General features: G+C 53.0%; 1 long non-coding RNA gene and 6 other non-coding genes across 7 annotated transcripts in view; 2 read left to right on the plus strand and 5 right to left on the minus strand.

The window, feature by feature from the left end:
• Positions 1 to 23,112, minus strand: part of LOC142821651 (uncharacterized) — a 262,426-nt gene that overhangs the window by 158,010 nt on the left and 81,304 nt on the right. The gene's annotated exons all lie outside the window — the stretch shown is intronic.
• On the minus strand, positions 2,973 to 3,045 carry TRNAK-CUU (transfer RNA lysine (anticodon CUU)). Its single transcript has one exon. It is a non-coding gene; the product is annotated as a tRNA-Lys (tRNA).
• TRNAC-GCA (transfer RNA cysteine (anticodon GCA)) lies at positions 7,998 to 8,069 on the minus strand. Its single transcript has one exon. It is a non-coding gene; the product is annotated as a tRNA-Cys (tRNA).
• Positions 14,395 to 14,558, minus strand: LOC142821710 (U1 spliceosomal RNA). The gene has a single exon (XR_012898396.1). It is a non-coding gene; the product is annotated as a U1 spliceosomal RNA (small nuclear RNA).
• Positions 16,471 to 16,586, minus strand: LOC112545506 (U5 spliceosomal RNA). Its single transcript, XR_003088985.2, has one exon. It is a non-coding gene; the product is annotated as a U5 spliceosomal RNA (small nuclear RNA).
• TRNAL-UAA (transfer RNA leucine (anticodon UAA)) lies at positions 20,279 to 20,361 on the plus strand. The gene has a single exon. It is a non-coding gene; the product is annotated as a tRNA-Leu (tRNA).
• LOC142821718 (small nucleolar RNA U3) lies at positions 22,792 to 23,007 on the plus strand. The gene has a single exon (XR_012898406.1). It is a non-coding gene; the product is annotated as a small nucleolar RNA U3 (small nucleolar RNA).

Genomic DNA, 23,112 nt, shown 5'->3' on the forward strand with positions numbered 1-23,112 from the left:
AGAAAAGAATAAGAAAAAATGAGAATGGTTAAATGAGAACACACAGCCCTGCTCTGTAGCACGGGGACATCAAAACAGCAGCCTGCAGAGTGTAAGGACAGTCCACAGTCTCTTCCCTATAGGCCCCTTAGAGGCCTTGGATGTGCTGCAGGGGGCTGCAGGCTGGACACGCTTGCTCTGGCAGTGACCACACGGCCTCAAGCTCTAAGTGGCCAGACCCCTCTCCCAGTCTCGCCTGCTGGGCCTCTTGGCTGGTGATATCTCCCTGCCCAGAGCCACTCCCCACACTTTGCTGGTTCCAGCTGCTCACCACACCCAGCTGTAGGCTGTGCTGCTTTGTCAGTCTCCAGCTCCTTGCGTTGCTTCTCTGTCCCTTTTGGCTTCTCAGCACTGTCAGTCTGCTGCTCAACACAGGGTCTGCGCACCTGGAGCTGTGAGTGTCAGGCTCAGCTGCTGCAAAAACTGCCTCTCCACACAGCTTGCACTCCTTGGGCTGTCTGTGTCTGGCTCTGTTCCTGCAGGACTGCCCCTCAGCACAGATTGCACTGCTCTCTCCTTGCTCAGAGAGACCCAGAACAATCCCAGCTCACAGGGAGGACGGGCCTGGCCTCTCACTGGCCTGTCCAAACTGTCAGACAGGATGAGCTGGAGTGTTGGCTGCTTTCCATTGTCTCTGGGGTCTGTCAGTCTCATGGACCCTACCCCTTTTGATACTGCGAGCTGGCAAACCAAACACTCCCACACAGTTTAAGCAAGGGGCTAACAGTCCCCTTACACAAGTCTCAGGACAATTTCTCCCCCAAGTAGGTGGCATTGCTGATGAGGGGCAGAGGAGCACAGGGGCTGTCACAGGTACTTCACATGCAGATGGACCCCTTGAGTGAAACCTGAGCTAGATCCATCCACGTCTCAGCAAAAGGAAGAAAGTTGGGTTCTTCTCATGTGTCTTCTTTGTTCCAGAGTCTCTAGGGATGTGGCACCGAAACCTTTTGTGTTGGCCGTAATGTTTTCCTTTATTTAAAATGAAGTTTGATCAACTAACATGAGACAGTTCAAACGCTTAATCATTTAATGATTTAAATGAAACTTTTCTCCCCAGCTGCAGCCCTAGCAAAATGTCTGGGGTGTGATTATGTCATTAGTGGCAGGTGTCCATTAGTAACCAAGAGTCCATGGAAAGGTTTGGGGAGGGCAGGGGCTCAGCAAAGGGGTGGGGTCTTGCAGAAGGGACGGGATAGATCCTGGCTTGCCCTGACATTTAAAAGGTGCCCTTGGGGGCATGTGGCACCCTGAGCAGCCTCTGATGTTCCCTGTGTGAGCCCCAGAACCAGCCCTGAGTGAGGGGGGCAGGGAGAGCAGCACACACATGCCAAGGGGCTGGCCAGGGGCAGGACATGAGCCCTGGGAGGCAGCAGTGACATCACAAGGAACTTTTGCAGCACCTCAGCTCATTGGCTGGGAGGCAGTGACCTTACAGAGGGTCCATGCAACAGCCAGGTGGGACAGGCTGCAGGGCTGGGGCATCTCAGAGACCCCCATGGCCTGGCTGCCTGGAATCTCCTTTGTGAGGTTTCCCCTTGAGGGCAGAAGGGATTGAGGGTCCCATCTGGGAGTGTCTCTGTGGAGATTTCCCCTTTCCCCAGGCTGCAGTGGGAGGGGCTGGGGCAGGCAGGGTTATAGCAGGGGCTGGCACTGAACTAGAGAGAGATCTGGGAGAAGCAAGAGGAAGGGCTGTAAACATCCAATGACAATGGGATTAAAACCCATGTATGCAGAGCACAATGGATTAGCAGTCCATCGCCTTAACCACTCAGCCACCTCATCTGAGCTGTTGTCAGTTACCCAAAGCAAGCAATTCCAGGAACCTTTGTGCCACTCACAGGCTGGCCAGGGACACCCAGAGCAGGAAGGTTTTGGCTTTTCACAATGTTTCCTGGGCTGTTGTACAAAGCTCAGTGCTAGTAGCAAATCCAAACTCCCCCGTGCTACATCTGCCCGTCAGGCTATTACACAAGAACTGTTTTGTGCAAGAGTTCTTGTGCAAAACATCTTGTGCAAGAGTACGTCCACACTGCCATGTGATTTTGTGCAAGAATGTCCGTGGCAGTGTGCACGCTGTCTTGTGCAAGAAAGCTCTGATGGCCATTTTAGCCATAGGGGTTTCTTGCACGAAAAAAACCCTGTTGCCCATTCATACTACCTTCTTGTGCAAGAGCTCTTGCACAAGAGGGTTTATTCCTCATGGGGAGAGGGAGAGGAATAACTCTTGCCCAAGAAGCCCTTTTCCTTCACTTTGCCATATAATTACTTGCTCAAGAATGCGCGTGCTGTGTAGATGCTCCTCAAGTTTTTGCGCAAGAACGGCCATTCTTGAGCAAAAAGCCTGCAGTGCAGATGTAGCCCCTGGGTGCCCAGAGAGGGGCTGTCTAGTCACAGTCTGGCTCGGCGCGCGCTCTGCAATGGGAAGATGTCCACGGAGCAGGCAGATGGCAGCGGCCCACGGCTCTGGTGGGCCCAGCAGCCAGAGGAGCGTTTCCGATATGAGTGTTTACTGACAGTGTCCGTCTCTGGTCTGATTTCACAGTGTGGTAAGACACTGGCACCCACAGCAGCATGGATGGGGTGGCTGGCGGGGGGCCGGTAGGAGCAGCTGCAAGTGGCAAAGGGAGAGGGTGAGCTTCATTTGCATATCTAATGAGCCACCATTGTTGTGGAAGAGGCTCTTGCGCCAAAAGGTGCAGGGGACAATCAGCGGGCGGAGGGTTATTTTTTCTCCTCCCTGGGCTGATGTGGCTAGAACCGAGGAGAAGAAAATCCTCTTCCCTTCTCCTCAGAAGATGGAAATTGCAGTTGGGTCTCTCTCTGGTTCTACTAAAGCTGGACCCCAGGACTAGACTTTTTCTTTCTAAAACCCTGGTGAAAACTGAGAGCCAATTGCTCACAGGCTGAGAATGTGAGTTAAGGAAGGGCACCGCCCAGCATACGACTTGAACCCATGACCCTGAGATTAAGAGTCTCATGCTCTACCACCTGAGCTAGCCAGGCTCCATGGCAAAGTTTCCTAATATCCCATCTCAGGGTAACAGGAGCCAAGTGTTCTCCACTGCCTGACTCAAGGCTCTTTCTTGCCCCTAATGTGGGGTTCTGGTCTGTGGAGAGGTTTGAACTCGAATCCCACTCCTGACACACCCACTTCTTTCCCCACAAGGAACGGCCCCATTTCCATCTCTGGATGGACAGGAGAAGGGCTCTGGCTTGTTCTCTGCAAAATGCTCAGCCTGTTTCATTTTCTGCAGGAACGAGTAGGATCCATGCACCCTGTTACCCAGTGAGAGATATGTGTCCCCCTTTCCACAGACACAGCAGGCCAGGGGGCTATGAGCCTCCAGAGGCCCCTTCCTACTTGGCCTCCCACAAAGCTGGGGGGAAAAGCTGCTAGACTCCAGAGGTAGCAGGATTCACTCCCATCTTCTCCTGCCCATGGCCTGGTACTGAGGGGCCAGCCCCTTTCCTGCTGCCCCAACTCTTATTCCCACAATGCACTTTGTGCAGGGGCCTTTGGTCTTTCTGCCAAGGTGTGTGGCTGGCAGCCAGGACTCAGGACACTTCCCCCAATCTCCCCTGTGACCCGCTCACACTGTCTGGCTGCCTCCAGCACCGGCTGAGCAGATGACCTGACCAACAGCTGGGAGAGCATCAGGCTCCTGATCACAACTCTCATCAGTCTATGGACCAAGCTCCATTGGGCCTCAGACACACAGCACAGGAGTAGAACTGCCTCTGGGGAACCTCAGGACAAGGAATGTAAAACCCACCGAGCACGAGGCGCTCACAGCAACCAGCCCAGTAGGTCCCACTGAGACTTGAACTCATATTGCAGGATTCAACGTCCTGAGTGCTGCTTTGTACACCATGGGACCTACATAAACAGCTTCTGCTGGGGACCTGGGATATTCAGGTCTCAGGCTGGCGTCTGCTCTCCTGGCTTCCCACCAAGGCTATGTCTACACTCGCGGCTTCTTGTGCGAGTAATATGCAAAGGAGGCTAAGTGTGGAATATCTCCAAGCCTCATTTGCATACCTAATGAGCCACCATTTTTTTCAGAAGAGGCTTTTGTGCAAGAAGGAGTTACATCTATTACTTTTCAGGAAGAACGGCATTGCGTAAGAGGGTTTTTCTTGCGCAAGAAGGGGCAGTGTAGACGCTCCTCCTTGCACAAGAGCCTCTTCTGAAAAAAATGGTGGCTCATTAGGTATGCAAATGAGCATCAGCGACATTCCATGCTTAGCCTCATTTGCATATTACTCGTGCAAGAAGCCGCGAGTGTAGACATAGCCCAGCAGTTTCATCTCTCAGGACTCTCTGGCTACATCTCCACGGCACATTTATTTTGGAATAAGCTATTCTTGAACAGTGATTTCAAAATAGCACGTCTACACTGCAGGGAAACTTCAGAATGAGTCCAAGTCAGGCTCCGCTAATGTAGACGAGTTATCTCGATTTAGAGCCCTGGTAGAAATAACTTAGAATGGGCCTAGGGAGGGGCCATTTTGAAATAGCGGAAGTGGAGCATCTCCACGCGCATTATTCTGAAATAGCTAATTGGGAATAGGTGTTATTCTTTGTAGAATGAGGTTTACAGAAGTTGGAATAAGCCATCTATTACTTCAGATTATTTCACATTAACGGAATTGCTGCACAGACTTTGGCATTGTTATTCTAAATGGCCATTATTCCAAAACAACTTTTCTGTGTAGACAGAACCTGTGTCCTGTCCCAGCTTTACTCTTTTCAGGACAAATTCCTCATTAGGGTCCATCACAGTCTGGGCTCAGTGAGGGTCAATCCCACCTGAGACGTGTGTTACACAAAAGCCTCGTGTTCCCTGCCTAGTGCCCAACACGGGCTGCAGGTAGCTGTTTTGTGTGGGGGTGTAGCTCAGTGGCAGAATGTTTGACTGCAGATCAAGTGGTTCTTGGTTCAAATTCAAGTACCACCTTAGGAAATCTTCCTTCAATAAACATTTATCTCTCCAGTTCTATTGCATCCTGGATTTCTGTTGTATGTGGACTCTTTAAATGAATACAAACCGTTAACGTTTTCTGGCACCAATACACATAAACCAGGCAAACCTGTTCCTCAGCTGGAACCAGCTCAAACCCGCTGTGTGTCTGGTTTGCGTTTCCAGCAAGTCAACAAGGGTGTGATGTAGATGCCCATTGGCACGTCCTTGGTCTCTATGGGCTGAGCTGTGCAGAAGAACAAGAACCACACCCAGCTGGGGAGGACGGGCTGTGGTCAACCTTCTGGAGTTCGATTTAGTGAGTCCAACTAAGACCAGAGAGCACCTGACTAGTGGCCAGAAATCTGCTCTTGCTGCCTTTGGTTTCCTGCTGTGGGGACATGGCCAAGCTCAACTGCAGGAAGCTGACTCCAGCTACATAAGGAGGGATGGTAGGAGGAGCAGACACATTGGCCAGGCACCACTGGGGGCTGCCTCCCTCACCTCCCCCGGACCTGGCAGGTGCCTGGGCCAGCTTAGCCATGGGGCCGCGCTCTGGGACAGCAAACACGGACACAAGGCAGGATTCTCTCATTCTAGGACCATTTGTTGGTTTTTCACCTGTCACAGCTACAGACTAACAGACCCCCCCTCCCCCACCGAAGGGAACAACTATGTGGCCCTCAGACCTTTTGTTTGCTGGTGCCCAGGCACTGCTGAGCTCACAGCTGTGATGGCCAAGTGGTTAAGGCATTGGACTTGAAATCTAATAGACTTTCCCTGCAAAGGTTCAAATCCTACTCACAGCAAGGCCTGTGTTTTGGCCACACCTCTAACCAAAGCAACAAACCCCTGAGACACTCTCCCCACTCTCCCCATCCCCTGTCAATCCCCTTCTACTTCTTTCAGTGCCACGTCCAGACTGAAGAGGACACTCTTTCCACAAGGCAGAAGGGACGTGTCCAGAGAACAGGGTTTTCCAAAATGTGGTGCCATGTAGCAGCAGATGGCAGGAGCCAAAGAGGCTTGACAGCCTGTTCCATCCCAGCGCACCACCCTCCCAGCCTGCTGCTGCTCCAGGAGGGGGTGTCAAGCCATGTGCATCAGGGCATTTGTGATGTCACATGTGATACCAACACACAAAGCCCTGCCCCCCACCCCAGGAGCTACTGGCAGATGGGCACAGACCCTCTGTCCTCACCTCTACAACCAGCTGTTTCCAAGAGGGTGAGTCTGGGCAGAAGGTGAGTCCAGGATTCTGTTCCTGCCCTTGTGGACAGAGACACCTGGACAGAGAAGCATCCCCTCCATAGGCCCCTCCATAGCTCAGCTTATAGAGCAGAGGACTGGAGCAGCTGCCCCTAGGTGGCTGGTTTGACTCTACTTCTAAGGAGAGTTCTTTTCCCCTCCCCTGGATGAGGCAGAGCAGGCAAGGCCCTTTTAGGGGGGACAGACAGGTTCTCTACAGAAGACCCAGCCAACAGCTCAGCCACAGAAACAAAGGTCTCCTGCCAGAGCCAGGAAATGAACCAGACACCTTTAAATCTTCAGTTTAACACTGTCCCCACCAAGCTAGTTCAGCAGCTGTCAGGGAAGCTTTTCCCCACAGCAGCACACAAGAGAGCAGCTGTTGCCAGTGGCCCAGTAGGGCAAGATGAGCTTGATCAAGCCTCAGACCAGCTGGACTAGCCAGCCCACATCACAGTGAGTCACTAGTGGCCCCATCAGAGAAAAGCCCTTGGCAGCTGCAGAGACATCTCTGTAGCTGTCTGTAGTGTCTTTTCCAATGGATTTCGTGTGGGGAGGCTGGCTTGGGTGTTTAATGCTTGATACTAGTAATGCCAAGGTTATGGGTTCAAGCCCCATGCTGGCACTAAGGCTGTTTGGTTTGGTGCCTTGCCTTTGTGTACCTACCTGCTATGAACAAGGAAGGAGAAAAAAGCCCTGAGAGGTGAAAAAGGAAGCATAGAATCATAGGACTGGAAGGGACCTCGAGAGGTCATCGAGTCCAGCCCCCCGCCCTCAAGGCAGGATCAAGCTCCGTCTACACCATCCCTGACAGATGTCTATCTAACCTGTTCTTAAATATCTCCAGAGAGGGAGATTCCACCACCTCCCTTGGCAATTTATTCCAATATTTGACCACCCTGACAGTTAGGAATTTTTTCCTAATGTCCAATCTAAACCTCCCCTGCTGCACTTTAAGCCCATTACTCCTTGTCCTGTCCTCAGAAACCAAGAGGAACAAATTTTCTCCTTCCTCCTTGTGTCAGCTCCTCTTCCTGTAGTGCTGCCCATGCAGGAGAGAGAAGGGGCAGTTTGAGTCACCCAGCTCTGCCCCATGTGAAAACAGCAACTGTTGCCTTAGCAGTGAGGGAGAGGTGGGAAGGAGCCTGAAGTAACCTCTTGGGTCACAGCTGCTGTAACATGAGACAATGAGGTGAGAAAAATGACTAGACAGTGGCCATGGGAAACATCTGGCTGGTTTCCTTGAGTTTCACTGAGTGGGGACCAGACCAGCAAGAGTTTTGTATCCCAGCCACTAGACCACCAGAGACACCTGACACATGCCTCTTTGCTCACCTACACTAGCCTTTCGCAGGATGAGGGTCCATTCTCCCTTGCCCAAAGGGGACAAGAACAGAAACCAAACAGAACATCAAAGCAGCCAGACTGGGCCATGCCAGTTGCCCAACTAGCTCAGGATCCTGTCTCACAACAGCAGCCAATTTCATTGTCCCGAGGGAATCCTCAGGACAGACTCTTGTTAAGTGATTCCTTCCGTCACCCATTCCCAGCTTCTGGAATACACCAGCTAGGGATACCTTCCCTGTCCATCCTGGTTAAATGCCATTCATTGTGGCCACCAGGGCTTCCAAAGTTGAGTAGCTCTGCATTAAGGGTTCTTATTAATGTCAAGAACCTCAAGCAATGTAAAGCCAGAGTGTGTTGGACCTGGAAAGAAAAATATTTCCACTAGAAGGAAATTTTCCAAGGGGGAACTTGGATTTGAACCAAGGACCACTTGATCTGCAGTCAAACACTCTACCACTGAGCTACACCCCCACAGAAATTGGCAGCTGCAGCCAATGTTGGGAACTGGACGAGGAGCAAGAGACAAGAGGCTTTTGTGTAACTCACATCCCAGGTGCCACCCTTGGGCTTGGTCTCCACACTGAGCAGGCGGGTGGCAGGGGTCTGATGCTGTCACAGCTGCAAGGCAAGTCACCCACCTGGCCCCTGAGTTCCATGTGGGCAGCAGCCAGACCGTGTGAGTGGAACAGAGGGTCGTGGGGGGCAGGGATTTGTATATTTTAGGGAGGGTCCTGAGTCCTGGCTCCCAGCCACGCACCTTGGCAGAAAGACCAGCGGCCCCTGCACAAAGCGCATTGTGGGGCGGCAGGAAAGGGGCCAGCCCCTCAGCACCAACGAGTAAGTGTGAGAAGATGGGAGTGAATCCTGCTACCTCTCATGCGCAAAGGCAGCACTTTTCAATGGAGCTAATTCTGCCCCACATGCAACCTGTCTCCAGTGCTTTTGCCACTGTCTGGCCCAGGAGGGCTGGTGTCCAGCAGCTCTCTGCCCCAACGTGGCTGGCTTTTGGGGAGAGCAAGTAGGAAGTGGGGGCCGGGCCGGGGGGGGGGGCTACTGGAGCCACTTAGCCCCCTGGCTGGCTCTGCTGGTAAAAAGAAAAATTGGAAATTTTTCCCCTCATTGGAGAATGTGGGTATTGATCCCACTAGCTCTCACATTGAAAGCAAGCACTCTACCACTTGAGCTAATTCCCCTGTTATATATAAAATGGTCTTCTTGGAAGCTCTTCCCTTCTCCACAGAGACATCGACCTTCTAGGTCAGTTAGTCGTGGGAAAGGAGAAGGCTCCAAAAAGGCCTCAAGGGCAACTCTCAAGGAGACTCCCTGCAGCAAAGCCATGGGGGGGCTCTGAGATGGCCCCTGCCCTGCAGCCTGTCCCATCTGGCCATTGTCATGGACTCTCTGTGAGGTCATCACCTCCCAACCTCCTTTAACCAATAAGCTGAGGGGCTGGAAAAGGCCCTTGTGATGTCACTGCCACACCCACCCCTGCCCTCCAGGGCTAATGTCCTGCCCCAGGCAGCCCCTTTGCATGGCTGAGCTGCTCCCAGGGTGAAAGTGACACATTTCTCACAGGGCCTGTTCTATTGGGCACCACCCCTTGGGCTGGGCAGGAGGGAGGGGGAGGCTCAAGGCAGGAAGTGGGGGGAGAGGATGTGATAGGACTGCACCTGTAAGAAATTAAAGTGTGGAGTGTGGGAGGCTCATGGCAGGGATTTGGGGAGTGTGTGAGAGTGGGGGGGGCTCAGGGCAGGGGTGAGGATGTGGGAGGGTAGAGAAGTCAGGGCACAGGATCTGGGATATGGGGGAGGCTTGGGGCTGGGACTGTGTGTGTGTGTCGAGGGGATCCCTCTGCTCTGTGCTCCCTGAGGCCCTTTAACACACATGGACTGACCTGGGCGCAGGCCAATGTGGGGGGTTTCAGTGAAGCTACATGTAAATGGATCCCTCTAGCAATCCCTGCCAGCCACACGCACAGGGGGAGGGGACTTTAGCCAAGGAAGCAGAAGCAGCCAATCTGAGGGAGGTTTAGAAGCAAAGATGGGCTGCTGCCAGGATGGATGAGGGGATGTCACAGGGCACGAGCATGATAAGGGGAGCAGAGAGGGCCCTGCTGCACCGAGAGACATGCCAAAGCCTGGGATTGAGCCAGAGAACCAGAGATAACCACTACCCCACAGCCACACCTGCTAAGGCTTCTTCTGCTGGATTTAAACTGGGACAAATAGTCTGTTACTAACCCTTGGTGAAGGCTTTGGGGGAAGAGGCCGAGCAAGAGCAGGGAACACGATGACCTCTCCGCCCCCACTACTTCTCTAGACCTTGTTAGGACCAGTCACTATCTGGCGTGAGTGAGGGGCCATCCCACCTGAGATGTGTGTTACACAAAAGCCTCTTGGTCCCTGCCCCGTTCTCAATATGGGCTGCATGCAGGTGTTGAGCATGGGGGTATAGCTCACAGTAGAGTGTTTCACTACAGATTAAGTGGTCCTTGGTTTAAGTCCAAGTGCCCTCTGGGGAGAGTGTCTGTTTAATGGGAACATTTATCTCTCCAATTCCGTCGCATTCTGGAGGTCTATTGTTTGGATTCTTTAAATGAACTGTCCTGTGCCAATGCCCATAAACCAGGCACACCCGTCCCTCAGCTGGTATGAGCTCAAACCCGCTGTGTGTCTGGTTTCTGTTTTAGCCAGTTGAGCCATGGTGCCCTGCTTGGCTATGTCTATATTACTGAGTTTTTCCAGGATACCTCTCGTGTCCCGGAAAAACTTTGCCGCATCCAGGGAACTAGTCCACTTTTTCAGATCACTTTCCATAAAAAGTGGGCGTGTTCTTTCGGAAGGCCTGTATTCCTCATTTTATTAGGAATAAGGGCTCGTCCGAAAGAGGAGGTTTTTCCCACTTTTGGGTCCCTGTAGATGGGCCAAATGTCGGAAAAGCCTCTTCTGAAAAATGAAAAGTGTCTCTAAAACCGTGCTAAATGATGGTTGCAGACAACATCTCTGAATTCCAAAGTGCAGCCATTCCCCATTTCCCTCCAGGGTCTCAAGGCCTGTGCAGCCCAGGAAATGTGATTGGCAGCTGGTACCCACAATCTTATAGTCAGTTCAGGGCTCTGAAAACATGGACCCAAGGCAACCACCTTGTGCTCAGACTGGGCTCTAGGGAAAAGGCTCTCTTCTTCAAGCAGGAGTGGAACGAGCAACCTAAGAGTGACTTGACAAGCAAACCCTCCAGCCGTCTGCTCTGCCAGCTGAGCTAGGGAAGGGTGCCTGAGAAATGTTGATTTGTCCAGATTGGCCCTTCTACAAGTATCAAGGCAAGTGCTACCCCAAGTGGACGGCATCGTAGATGAGGGTCAGAAGAACCCAGCAGCGCAGGGGTTGTCACAGGTACTTCACATGCAGAAAGACCCCTGAGTGAAACCTGAGCTAGATCACAAGGAAAGAAAGTTGGGTTCTTCTCATGTGTCTTTTTTGTTCCAGAGTCTCTAAGGCTGCAGGAGGGGAAGATCCACAAAAAATAAACCACTTGAGTGACCCTTGGTCTAGCTTCTCACTTGTGCTGTTCCTACGCCCAAGGCAATAGCTCCACAACCAAGGTGTGTTGAGTCGATTTCCCTCAGCCTAGAGCCAGCGCAGGGAGTAGAACAGGTTTCTTTTCCTTTCTCAGAAGCAGGGAACACACATTCCCTGAAGCCTGGTCCTGAGACTCCCTCCCGTTAGCCCCGGAGGCCACTAGGCAGAGCCTGGCAGCTGCTGGGAGCAGATGTGAGAACATCAGCGAGAAACACAAACTCAGTCCCCTGCATCTCTAGCCAGGCTCGTATGTTCCATGGCCCCAGCACATCCCAGCCTCCTGCTGAGCCAGCCAGACAAAAAATGGAGCACCAGTGGGCATCAGACACCCAGCAGGAGGCACAAAATTATCTTCTCACCAGCCTGAGGACAAGGAAACCAAAGCACAGGCAACGGAAGGGTTTTGCAGCAACCCGCCAATGAATACTGCACTGAGATTTGAACTCAGTCTGCAGAATCCTGAGGGCTACCCCTTACATCATGGAACCAACAAACAGCCCTAAGCACAGAACAGCCCAGGGCAGACTGGTGCCAGGTGAAGCAGGAGGCAGGAAGCGCCCGAGTCTCCACAGCTCCTTTTTGTGCAAAAATGGACCCTAATTAATTATGTAAATAAACCACAGAAATATGCTAATCAGTGCCTCATTTCCATATGCGTTTGTGGAAGAGAGGTGCAATATAGAGATAGCCTAGGTGGTAGAGAGCCATGAAGTGACATAGACTCAGGAAAAATCCCCGGGATGCAATCCTTAGTTACACAAAATAAAAATAATTCACCAGCTCAGACGTGATTTCTAAGCCCCCACACAAGGATAATAATAAAACTGGATGGACTCGTTTGACTACTGTCTACTTACACATTTCAAGATGTCCACTTCTAAGCAAGCTAAGAGTGTGTGGCCTAATGGGTGAGGCATCTGATTTTGGATCAGAAGACTGAGGGTTGGAGTCCCTTTGCGGTTGTTTGCTGTGTTCTGGGTCCTGCTATTTTATGCTTAGAAAGGTTCTCTGTAACAAAGTGGTTTTTCTGTAGCTATCTGGTAGGCCTAAACTAAAGCCTTCTTCTGTAGCCAGACTGAAGAGTAGCAGCAATTAGCTGTAAAGCCCAGAGTCACATTCTGTCTAAATGACATTTGAATAGCATCACACTAGGCTGTGGGAATGGGGTTGGATCCTAATGACACCCACTGTCACCAAGTAAGAAACACATCTCAACATGGGTAGAGAAAACTTCGTTAACAGCATTTTGTCTGGCAAAAAACTGCTTATCAACAGTGTAGCTGTGTCTACACTGGCCACTTATTCCGGAAAAGCAACCGCTTTTCCGGAATAACTTGCCAGCTGTCTACACTGGCCGCTTGCTTTTCCGGAAAAGCCATGACGATCTACTGTAAAATGGTCATTGTTTTTCCAGAAAAACTATGCTGCTCCCGTTCGGGCAAAAGTCCTTTTCCGGAAAAACTGTTCTGAAAAAGGGCCAGTGTAGACAGCCCAGTAGTCTTTTCTGCAAAAAAGCCCCGATTGCGAAAATGACGATCGGGGCTTTTTTGCGGAAAAGCGCGTCTACATTGGCACAGATGCTTTTTCGGAAAAAGTGCTTTTCCAGAAAAGCATCCTGCCAATGCAGATGCGCTTTTTCCGGAAATATGTATAACGGAAAACTGGTCCATTTTAAGCATTTCCGGAAAAGGGTGCCAATGTAGACGTAGCCCCAGTAATCTGTTTCCCGGCAGCCGTGGAGTTGGGGCCTAGGCCGGAGGATGTTGCAAAGGCCGAGATACCGAGGCAGTGTGATGAAATGCATCTCCTCCCCCGTACTCAAGGAGCTGACTGGGGTGACATCTGAGATATGGAGGATTATTTTAGAAAACTCGCGGTAGGCGGGAGAGATTCCCGAAGAGGGGGAAGGGGCAATCTATCAAAAGGGTATATCTGCTGTCTTCAGGAAAGCTGTGGGTACCGTCTCATGTGACTTGTGCACGAACGCGCTCGCTAGCCAAACACAAGCTAGATGGAGCTACCGTCAGGGTGCTGCTAAAGGTTCAGGGATACCGTTCTCAGGGAATAGTTATCGCCGTAGTGCCCAGCCTCGCTGGAAGGGCGTAACGAGCGGGGGTCCGGCAGGGATTCCTTGTGGGCCCGGTTCCCTTCCTCGGCCATTCGGATGGGCGGCGTAGAGAGTACGCTTATCAAGACTGCGGAGGACCCCGAGCTGGGAGGGGTTGCAGGTGCTGTGGAGGACAGGATCCTCGCAATTTGAAATGATCTGGATAAAGCGGAGAAATGGTTTGGAGAGACTACGATGAAGTTCAATAAGGCCAAATGCAAAGTACTCCGCTTACGAACGATCGATCCGTTGCTTGTGCCCACGTGCAGGGTGGCAGAGAGAGAGAGAGAGAGAGAATGGGAAACGGCTGTCTAGGAAGAAATACTGTGGACAAGAATCGGCGCAGCAGGGGAGAGGGCCAGGGAGAGGCTGGCTGTCACAGTGGACCACGAGGTAAACGGGAGTCGAGAGCGGTAAACGGGTTGCCAGAGCAGCGAACATCGTTCTGGGGCGTGTTAGCGGAAGCAGCAGCGTCGTGCGCAAGACAGGAAAAGTAATTCTTCCACTCTGCACGGTGAGGATTAGGCCTAGCTGGAGCATCGTGCCCTGTGGGCGGGAAGGGAGGCAGACTCATACAAATCGGAGACAGGGAATGCAGAAAAGTGCAAGAGAAACTGACTGTGCGGGGTGTAGAAGATTTGAAGGGAGTCTGCTAGAGGGGAGCTGCTAAGAGTTTTCAGGGCCATAAAAGGCTGCTAGGCAGAGAAGGGAGAACTTCTGGTTCTTCTGAAGCTTGGGGGGGGGGAGGTGCAGGACGAGAAGCAAGGGGCTGGGGCTGGGGCTGGGGCTGCAGTGAGGACTGGCAGGCCAGCCGGCCGTTAGGGGAAACTTCCTGTAAGGCAAGCAGGGTGGCTGAAAAGGGGCATCAATGGCCTAGGAAAGCAATGTGCTTCCCGGGAGATAGCGGAAGAAACAGAAAAAAGAGACCCCCCCCACCCCCCCACCACAGACTGGGCCAGGCCAAGTCAAGCCTGAGCACGGACCGAGCAGAGAAAAACGCAGAAAACTAGCAATGCTCGCCGCAGAGAAGAAAAAGAGCAAGGACAGTAGCAGCAATGTCCCCTCTCCGTTTGTCTTGGTCACCTGTCAGTCTATTGTTCACAGCGAGCGCCAGGGGAAAGCGCGAACGCAGTCCTCCACTACCACAAATTATGCAGTTGAGTTTCCCACATTTGGGGAAATCACAGGGGTCAGCACACCCACAGTGCAATGGATGAGCCTCCCCCTGGGAAAACCACCTTCATGATCATGGTATTTCCCCTGCCAGGTAAGTATGAGTTCCACCTGCACAACCACCGCCTGCCCCCCACCGCTCAAACCCTTTCACATCATGGGGGACGCCGCCTAGCGCACCCACACTGCCGCGCCCCAAACGCTCCCCTACCGCCCACACCCGTCCTCAAGCCACCCCCGACACCCACACCGAGCCCTGCGTGCCCAAGGCGGGCCCTGCTTGCCAGCCCGCTCCCGCTCCCACAAGCCTCCGCTCGCGCCCACATCTGTATACATGCTCACGCCGCTCCACCTCTCCGCCGGGGACACGCCCCCGCCCGCCTGTCTGCCCGGGCCGGCGCTCCTTCCCCTCTCTGGCCTGAGTCCCACTTCGGTGGCTAGGAGCCCAGCAGCGCTGCTGCACCCTGACTCCCGACCCTGCCGGTGCTCTCCCCGGCTGCGGCCTGCACACCCTGCAGGGGCTGGCTCGGGCAGGAGCCACCACTCGGGAGGCACCGGGTCCGTGCGGCTTCTGCTCTCGCCCCGACACCCCTAGCCCAGCCGGGCCCATCACCCTCCGGAGCTGGGCGCTTCCTGGCTGTGTCTACACTGGCCACTTATTCCGAAAAATCAGCCGCTTTTCCGGAATAACTTGCCAGCTGTCTATACTGGCCTCTTGAATTTCCGCAAGAACACTGACAATCTCATGTAAGATCATCAGTGTTCTTGCGGAAATACTGTGCTGCTCCCGTTCGGGCAAAAGCCCTCTTGTGCAAATCATTTGTGCAAGAGGGCCAGTGTAGACAGCACAGTACTGTTTTCCGCAAAAAAGCCCCAATCGCGAAAATGGCGATCGGGGCTTTTTTGTGGAAAACCGCGTCTAGATTGGCACGGACGCTTTTCTGCAAAAAGTGCTTTTGCGGAAAAGCATCCTGCCAATCTAGATGTGCTTTTCCGAAAATGCTTTTAACGGAAAACTTTTCCATTAAAAGCATTTTTGGAAATCATGCCAGCGTAGACATAGCCAAGCAGTATTCAGGTAATCAAGTCGTTGAGACAATGCCATTTCTGGTTGAAATGGCAAAACACTGTTTTTCTTTGTGATACTGTCTGATATCCCTTTTGTGTGCATTGATTCTTTGGAGAAGCATCTGAGACATTTGTCCAGTTATATACATTATCTTACCCATTACAAAGATAGCTTCCCCAATTATCACCTCTAATATAATTAGCTCACAGACATTTACCTCCCCCCTCCCATCTCTCCTCTGTTCTGATATTTGATTTGTCTTTTTTATAGGTGTTCACTTTTTTTGATTGTATCCCTTGGCTACATCTAGACTGGCATGATTTTCCACAAATGCTTTTAATGGAAGGCTGTGTCTAGACTGGCCAGTTTTTCCGGAAAATCAGCTGCTTTTCCAGAAAAACTTGCCAGCTGTCTACACTGGCAGCTTAAATTTAGGCAAAAGCACTGACGATCTCACATAAGATTGTCAGTGTTCTTGAGGAAATACTATGTTGCTCCTGTTCGGGCAAAAGTCCTTCTGCACAAAACTTTTGAGCAAAAGGGCCAGTGTAGACCGCCCAGATTTGTTTTCCGCAAAAAAGCCCGGATCGCGAAAATGGCGATCGGGGCTTTTTTGTGGAAAAGCGCGTCTAGGTTGGCATGGACACTTTTCCACAAAAAGTACTTTTGGGGAAAAGTGTCCGTGCCAATCTAGATGCTCTGTTCCAAAAATGCTTTTAACGGAAAACTTTTCCATTAAAAGCATTTCCGGAAAATCATGCCAGTCTAGACGTAGCCCCTCTTGTTAGCCCTACATAGTTCTGTTTTTTGTTTTAGCTAGACTAGACTAACACAACTACTACTATTAAAAGGTAGCACATCATAAGGTATAATAACATTTTCAAATAGACACAGGCATCGCTATAAAACCTAATAGTTCAGTTCTGTTTTTTCACACCATTAGGTAGCTTCACCAGAGTGAAGCCTCAAAAAATTGAGTACAAACTCATAAACGTTCCACTCCACAGAAATCTTTAGTAAAAGGCGAAAGATTTATACGATCTGAAGAGAAACCAGAGTATACTGCAGTAGCTGCAGAGGCGCTGCCAGAAAAACGGCATCTGTTTCTCAACTCACGGTGGCTACACCGGACCGTCTGCAAATCTCGACCCCTTCTGCAGCCTGTTGCTCTGCCATGCTGATAGCCCGAGTTTTGCGTGGGAGCCAGGGGCTTTAGGAGCAAACTCTGCCCCATGGCGAATCACTGTGCGCAATGCATCGTGGGTATGTAAATGAGCACCCCTGGGTACACCCGAGCGCGCAGAGGAGCCCAGATCTCCGAGCTGCGGCTGCAGCCCCTAGCTCGCTACCATGAGCCGGGCTGGGCAGCTGCTGCCGGTCTCACCGCTGTTCCGGGCGCAGGCCGTGTGCTGGTTCCCCACGGGCCCTTCGGCCAGTAGCTTGGGGGTGCCAGGCTCCACGCTGCCCTCGGGAGGGGCAGGTGGGCTTGGGGCTTTGGTTGCTGCCGCGTGTAAGGGCCGGGACACGAGCCGCTGAACTGCCCCAGGGGAGGGTGGGTCAGCCACGGAGCCTACAGAGGATCTAGTCTGCCCCAAGGCAGCAAAGTCCGCGGCTTGTCCCCAGCCTCCAACCTGTACCTGCGGCCCTTCTCGGTAGCCTGCCCGCTGTGATCACGCCAGACCCAGGGACACCCGAGTGCGATTCTCCCCCGCCTGGGCCGGCTGGTGCTGCTCCCGGTTTGCTCGCGCTGTTTAAACACCTCAGTCTCCGCCCCTAGGAGCTTCCGCTCCCTAAAGGAGCTGGGTTGGTTCCAACCTTCTCAGGAAAGTTCACAGTGCAGAACAAAACAGGAACAGCCGCGCTGGTGACGAAACCCTGGCACGGGGTCTAGCGCGGGGTTTGTAACCCCCTCGTCTGGCAGCGTCACTGGAACAATTCTCTGACACGCTGTGCTTCTATTGCATTATCTACACAACGAGTTTTCTCAGCAAAAAAAGGTGCTAATTTGGGTCTCATTTGCATGAGTCATGATCTTATTTGCATATTTTCTGGCAAACTGATTTTGCGCTCAGGGGCTTGTGCCTCGGCCTCCTCTGCCCTTGGTGCCGGCCAAAGGAGGCAGCAAGGCAGGAGAGGGGGGAGGAGCAAGTCCAACAGCTTGGACTTGATGGAGGAGCTGAGGCCAACAGCTCGGGCTCAAGCCTCCAGCCCCAGCACAAAACCTTCAGCCAGGCCCGTGTGGCTCCCTCCTGCCCCCGCACACACTCACAGGGGGAAACGTGCCCCATGTTCCATCCCCGCGCCAGGCCTGGGCGACGGGCTCAGCCCTTGAGCAGCCCACAGGGCCTGTGAGGGACGGACTGAGAGCAGGGCCCCACTGACACCCCCCTCCTTCCCCACTGGCCTGCGTGCGGCGCTGGCATGGGACAGGCAGGAACGGCAGCCGGGGAGAAAGCAGCTTGGACTGACGGGCGAGTCTCACTTGCTGACCAGACTCCCAGGCCCTGGGCTCTGGGGCCAGCCCCCCTGTGGGTCAGAGCCCCCCAGCCACAATGCTACTCCAGGGGGCCTGGTTCCAGGGCCACCTAACCCCAGGGCCTGGGGGGCTGGAGGCCTTTGCCCTGGAGTCTCAGAGCTCCCCCAGTGTCGGCTGCCGCTGGCCTGAATGGTGCTGGATGCTCCTGCTCCCCTCCCAGCAGGCTAGCCCTGCGCAGGCTCTGTGCATGCTGGAGCCTTCTCCTGCTAGGTCGCCGGCCTGCTCCCTGCAAAGCCTCAGCCTGGCTCCTTTCCTGCCTTCTGCTTGTGGGGCCTTTGGGGGCTGGCTCCGAGTAGACCCCCTGAGGCCCAGCATTGGGTGCAGCACTGCTGGGCCCCCGGAGCCTGGGCTGCAGCCAGGAGGGGGAATCTCCCGCAGGGCTGGTGGGATGTAGAACGCTGCTCCCTGGGAACCTTTCCCACGGCAGTGCCCCCAGCCTGGCCAGTCCCTGCCCAGCCCAGCCCCCGCCCCAGGGTGGGCAGCGCTCAGGGGGGCAGGTAAGAGAGACCCCCCCTCCCCTTCCCAGAGAGCCGACCCCCCAGGGCTGCAGTGGGAGGATCTGGCCCAGGGCTGCTCTCAGCAGAGGGGGCTGTGATCCCAGCCTGGGGCCAGGGAAGCTGCTGCCAGCTCGTGCAGGGCAGGGGGAGCCAACCCAGAGAGGGTGGGGAGGGGGCTTAAGAGGGGTGGGGCAGATAAGAGAGGTGAAGGGGAACAGGGACGTGTGAGGTGGGGGCAGGATGGGGAGGCAGGAGGTGCTGAAGGGAGGTTGGGTGGATCATGCCAGGCATTGGGTGGCTGGGAGCAGGGGTGCAATGGAGGGAAACTTGGGGGGTCACAGGAAGGGAAAGGGGGCAGGGGAGGTTGGGAGGAGACTGGGGGAGCAAGAGCAGCCTGGCTGGGGAAGGGAAGACACAGGGCAGGGCTTGTACAGAAGGAAGGGGGGAGATACAATGGCAGCTCCCCCACCCCCATCGGGCAGAGGGAGGGCAGAGGTGCCTGGTGGTGGCACTTGGGGGCACCAACTCCTCTGCCCCTGACAAAATTTCTAAAGTTTATAACCAGGGTGTCCCAAATGCCCCCTGCCTCTGTGGGTGCCTCTCCCTGCGCCCCTCCCTCTGCAGGCACCAGTCCCCCTGGGGGAGGAGCTGCCCCCTCCAGCAGCCTGAGGGGAATTGTTTCTGTGAATTTTTTTAAGTGTAGATATCTGCAAACACTGATCTGTAGGGACTGGCAACAGTTTATTTCCTTATTTGCAGATTTGTTATTTGCATAATGGATATGCAGATATGTAAATATAATGTTACCAGTCTGGGAAAAGTTTGTGAATGGGTTTGGCTGTCCATGGTATAAAAAAAAGGTTTGAAGTAGGAATAAGATCCTCCGGAAAAGGGCGTTTTTTCCGGAGGATCGGGGCCAGTGTAGACGCTCTTTTCCGGCTCTTCTAAAATACCGGAAAAAAGCGGCGGACATTTTTATTTAAATGCCGCGGGGGATATTTAAATCCCCCGCAGATTTCCCTATTACGATCGCTGAAATTAACATGCCCCTTCCGGAAAAGGGGCCAATGTGGACGAGCCCTAGGGCTCTGTCTACACTCACGGATTCTTGCATGAGAAATATGCAAATGAGGCTAAGCATGGAATATCGCTGAGCCTCATTTGCATGCCTAATGAGCTGCAATTTTTGCAAAAGAGGCTCTTGCTCCAGAAGGAGCTGTCTACACTGCCCCTTCTTGCACAAGAAAAACCCTCTCGTGCAATGCCGCTACGACGATTATTTTCAGGAATAGTGACATTGCACAAGAGGGGTTTTCTTGTGCAAGAAGGGGCAGTGTAGAAAGCTCCTTCTAGCACAAGAGCCTTTTCTGCAAAAATGGTGGCTCGTTAAGTATGTAAATGAAGCTCCATGATATTCCACACTTAGGCTTATTTGCATATTTCTTGTGCAAGAAGCTGGGAGTGTAGACATAGCCCAGTGAATGTGGGGGGGGTATTTTCCCCACTAGGCCTTTGTCCCTCGGAATCCCTGGGGACGTTGGGTTTTCTCTTGTTTGGTTTCCCTTTTCCCTGCTTCCCTCCTCACTGGTGGGGAGGGGGCGGCTCTCTCACCCTTTCGGTGGGAAGCCCTGGCACAGAGATGGGATGGGAAGATGCTCTGAGAGCAAGTCCCTGGGCTATTTGAGGAGAGAACTTGCACACGTCTAGCCTTTTTTTTGTTACCAGGATGGCCAAATGGTTAAGGCGTTGGACTTAAGATCCAATAGATGTTTGTCTGCATGGGTTCAAACCCCACTCCTGGTAGCTTCCTGTTTCGGACAGACATCCATCTGGATGGTGATTTGTCCTGCTATGAGGGCAGAGGACTGGACTTCGTTTCTGAAGGTCCCTTTGGCTATGTTTGGTGGCATCTTGCCATGTGCTTTTGTGCAAGAGGATCCATGGCAGTGCGGATGCTCTCCTGTGCAAGAAAGCTCCGATGGCCATTTTAGCTATAGGGCAAGAAACCCTTGTCCCGCATCCACACTGCCCTCTTGCGCAAGAGGACTTACACCTGTTAGAAAAGAGCGGTGAGGAGTGGTGTGAGGGTGTTGCTAGCAGCAGTGAGTACTGGGAAGTGTCCTGTCACCTGGGCTCCATGTAGGGCTGCCAGATGGTTTCTACAAAAGTACCGGACACACTTGACATGACACCACAATCGACATTATTGTTATTTAGAAAATACCGGACATTTCTATTTCTATTTTCTCAGTTTGTTTCCTGAACAGGAAGCTCAAATACTGGACTGTCTAGTTCAAAACTGGATACCTGGCAACCCAGCTCCATGTCAGCAGGGAAACGCAGTCGAACAGCTCCCCGCATATGCTGGCCCACCTTGTGCCTGCTGGTGGGGCTGCCTCCCCCCACATCAGTGGGGCCTCCTGCCCCTGTGCTGCTGCAGCAACTGCCAGTCTGCCCACACCCAGGCCTGACGGCCATGTCTTCTGGGAGCAAGAGCAGGGAGAACGGCGCCTTCCTAGCCCAGCACAGCCCCCCCATCCCATCACTGAGGGAACTTTCCCCCAATGCCAGCCCCATGCTCAAGGGCTTTGTAAAAGGGCCAGGCCAAAGTAGCTCCCCCCTGGCTCCTACTGAGCCTCTGCCAGAGCTGCCCTTCCTCAGGCTCTGCCTTGTCACCAGACAGACCCTGCTCTGCTCCAGCCCCCTTGCTCTGTCTGAGTCACTCCTGGAGGTGGTGGGACTAGACAGCTGCTGTCCTATGGGATGTGGCACTTCTTGGGGAACCATTTCTCATGGGGAAAAAAGCAAGCCAAAGCTTCTAATCAACCCTCAGAAGGTCACAGTTCTATACCCCAGTGGAACTTGAACCCACAACCCCTGGCTCCAGAGGCCAGTGCCTTGTCCATTAGGCCACTGGGGCCAGACAAAAAACAAGCAGATGGGACAGAAATTCTCTGTCCCAAAGGCTCACCCCTCACATTGGCTGGGCAGACACGCCCCTCCTCTCTACCCCAGCAGACACGTCTGCAGCCCCTGGAAGGGAGGCGGCTGGGCAGGTCGCTGCAGGGCTGAGCCCGGGCTGGCAGCAGTGCAGGCTGGTCGGCCACAGCCCTGGGAGAGCAGCTGGGGGCTCGGCTGGGGGGAGACGGGCCCGTGTGCTCTGCTGCTCACTGACGAGCTGGCTGCCCAAGTGCCCACACAGACGCTTCAATCCCCACCCCCCTCAGCCGCCCACCCCCAGCCTCTTCCAGCACAGCCTGCCCCCCCCCCCACACACACACACAGGGATTCCACAGAGGCCTCTGTCCCAGGGGGAATGGGGAGTCCCCACCCCAGGAACCCACCCACCCTGCTGCTACTCCCAAGAGCAGAGGATTCACCCGGCACAAGTAAGTGTCTCTGTCCTCCCTGACCCCGGCTGCTGGGTTCCCTCCTGTTTAGCTGCCTGGCCCCAGGTAAGGTCACATGAGACTGCTCGTATCACCCCCTCAGCACGGAGCACTGGGCAGCCGCCCTGCTCGCTCAGGTCTCAGGCTGGCAGGGCCTGCAGGGATACTGGGTTTGAATGACAAGGTGTTGGAGCAGCTATTAAAAGGCTTCTTCCTTGGCAGGGTCATTGTGCTTTTGGATTGGCTGTTTCTTGGATGACTGGTGCTGGCACACGCAGCTGGGCTTTAGCAAATCAGAACGATGCAAGTCGTGAGTAACCCAGCGCCTCTGGACATGGGAGTGGAGTAAAAAGTACAATATTGTCTAAAAAAATAAAATAACTTGAATAAAAATCAAAATGTGACAAAAATAAATTACTTGAGTAAAGTACGAATACTCAAAAAAGGTCTTGAGCAGTGTGATCAAGTATTTCTACTTAGTTATTTTCCACCTCTGCCCAGCACGCAGGGGTTCTTGGCCCCTTGCTGGTCTGCAGACTGGCAGTTTGTTACCACTGACTTAGAGGAGCCCCAGGAACTGCAGTTTCAGGAAGAAACAGCAGGAGATTTTGATTGGCTGCCAGGTGCTCCACATGCTAATCAGGAGGCATGTTTCCGTAAACAGGGACACAGAGCATATTCTAATATGCAGATTTCTAAACCTGGTGGAGTGTGTTCGAGTGGGACAAGCTCTTTGCTGAGATTATTTTTGTTCTTTAGTTTTCTAAGTGTTGTGTGAAAACATTCCTCATGAGGAGAAAGTGAATGCACATGAGTGTGGGTGTGTAGGGAAGATGGTGCTAATAAGACTTTACTTTCAGGGGTCATTTCTATAGTTGGTAACTAGAAAAATGCAGTTGAAAGTGATTGGTCTTGCTAACCATGAGGATGAGTGACAGTGTTCTCTTCTGAGCATGAAGCAAGCAGTTGGTGTTGTTTTAATGTTATTGCTGTCTGCTATTGATGATTGTTCCTTCTTTCCTTTTGGGAAGCTGAAGGAAGAGAGCACAGGCTGAGTAGTTGGCGACTGTCAAAAAGTTCAAAATTAGTTTTGAAGTAAAGAGGAACAGGGATTTCATTTTGTCATCCTGTCCTGGCTCTTCTTGAATTCCTGGTTTTACATGTG

Source organism: Pelodiscus sinensis, chromosome 31 (genome assembly GCF_049634645.1).
Source record: "Pelodiscus sinensis isolate JC-2024 chromosome 31, ASM4963464v1, whole genome shotgun sequence".
NCBI lineage: Eukaryota > Metazoa > Chordata > Testudines > Trionychidae > Pelodiscus > Pelodiscus sinensis.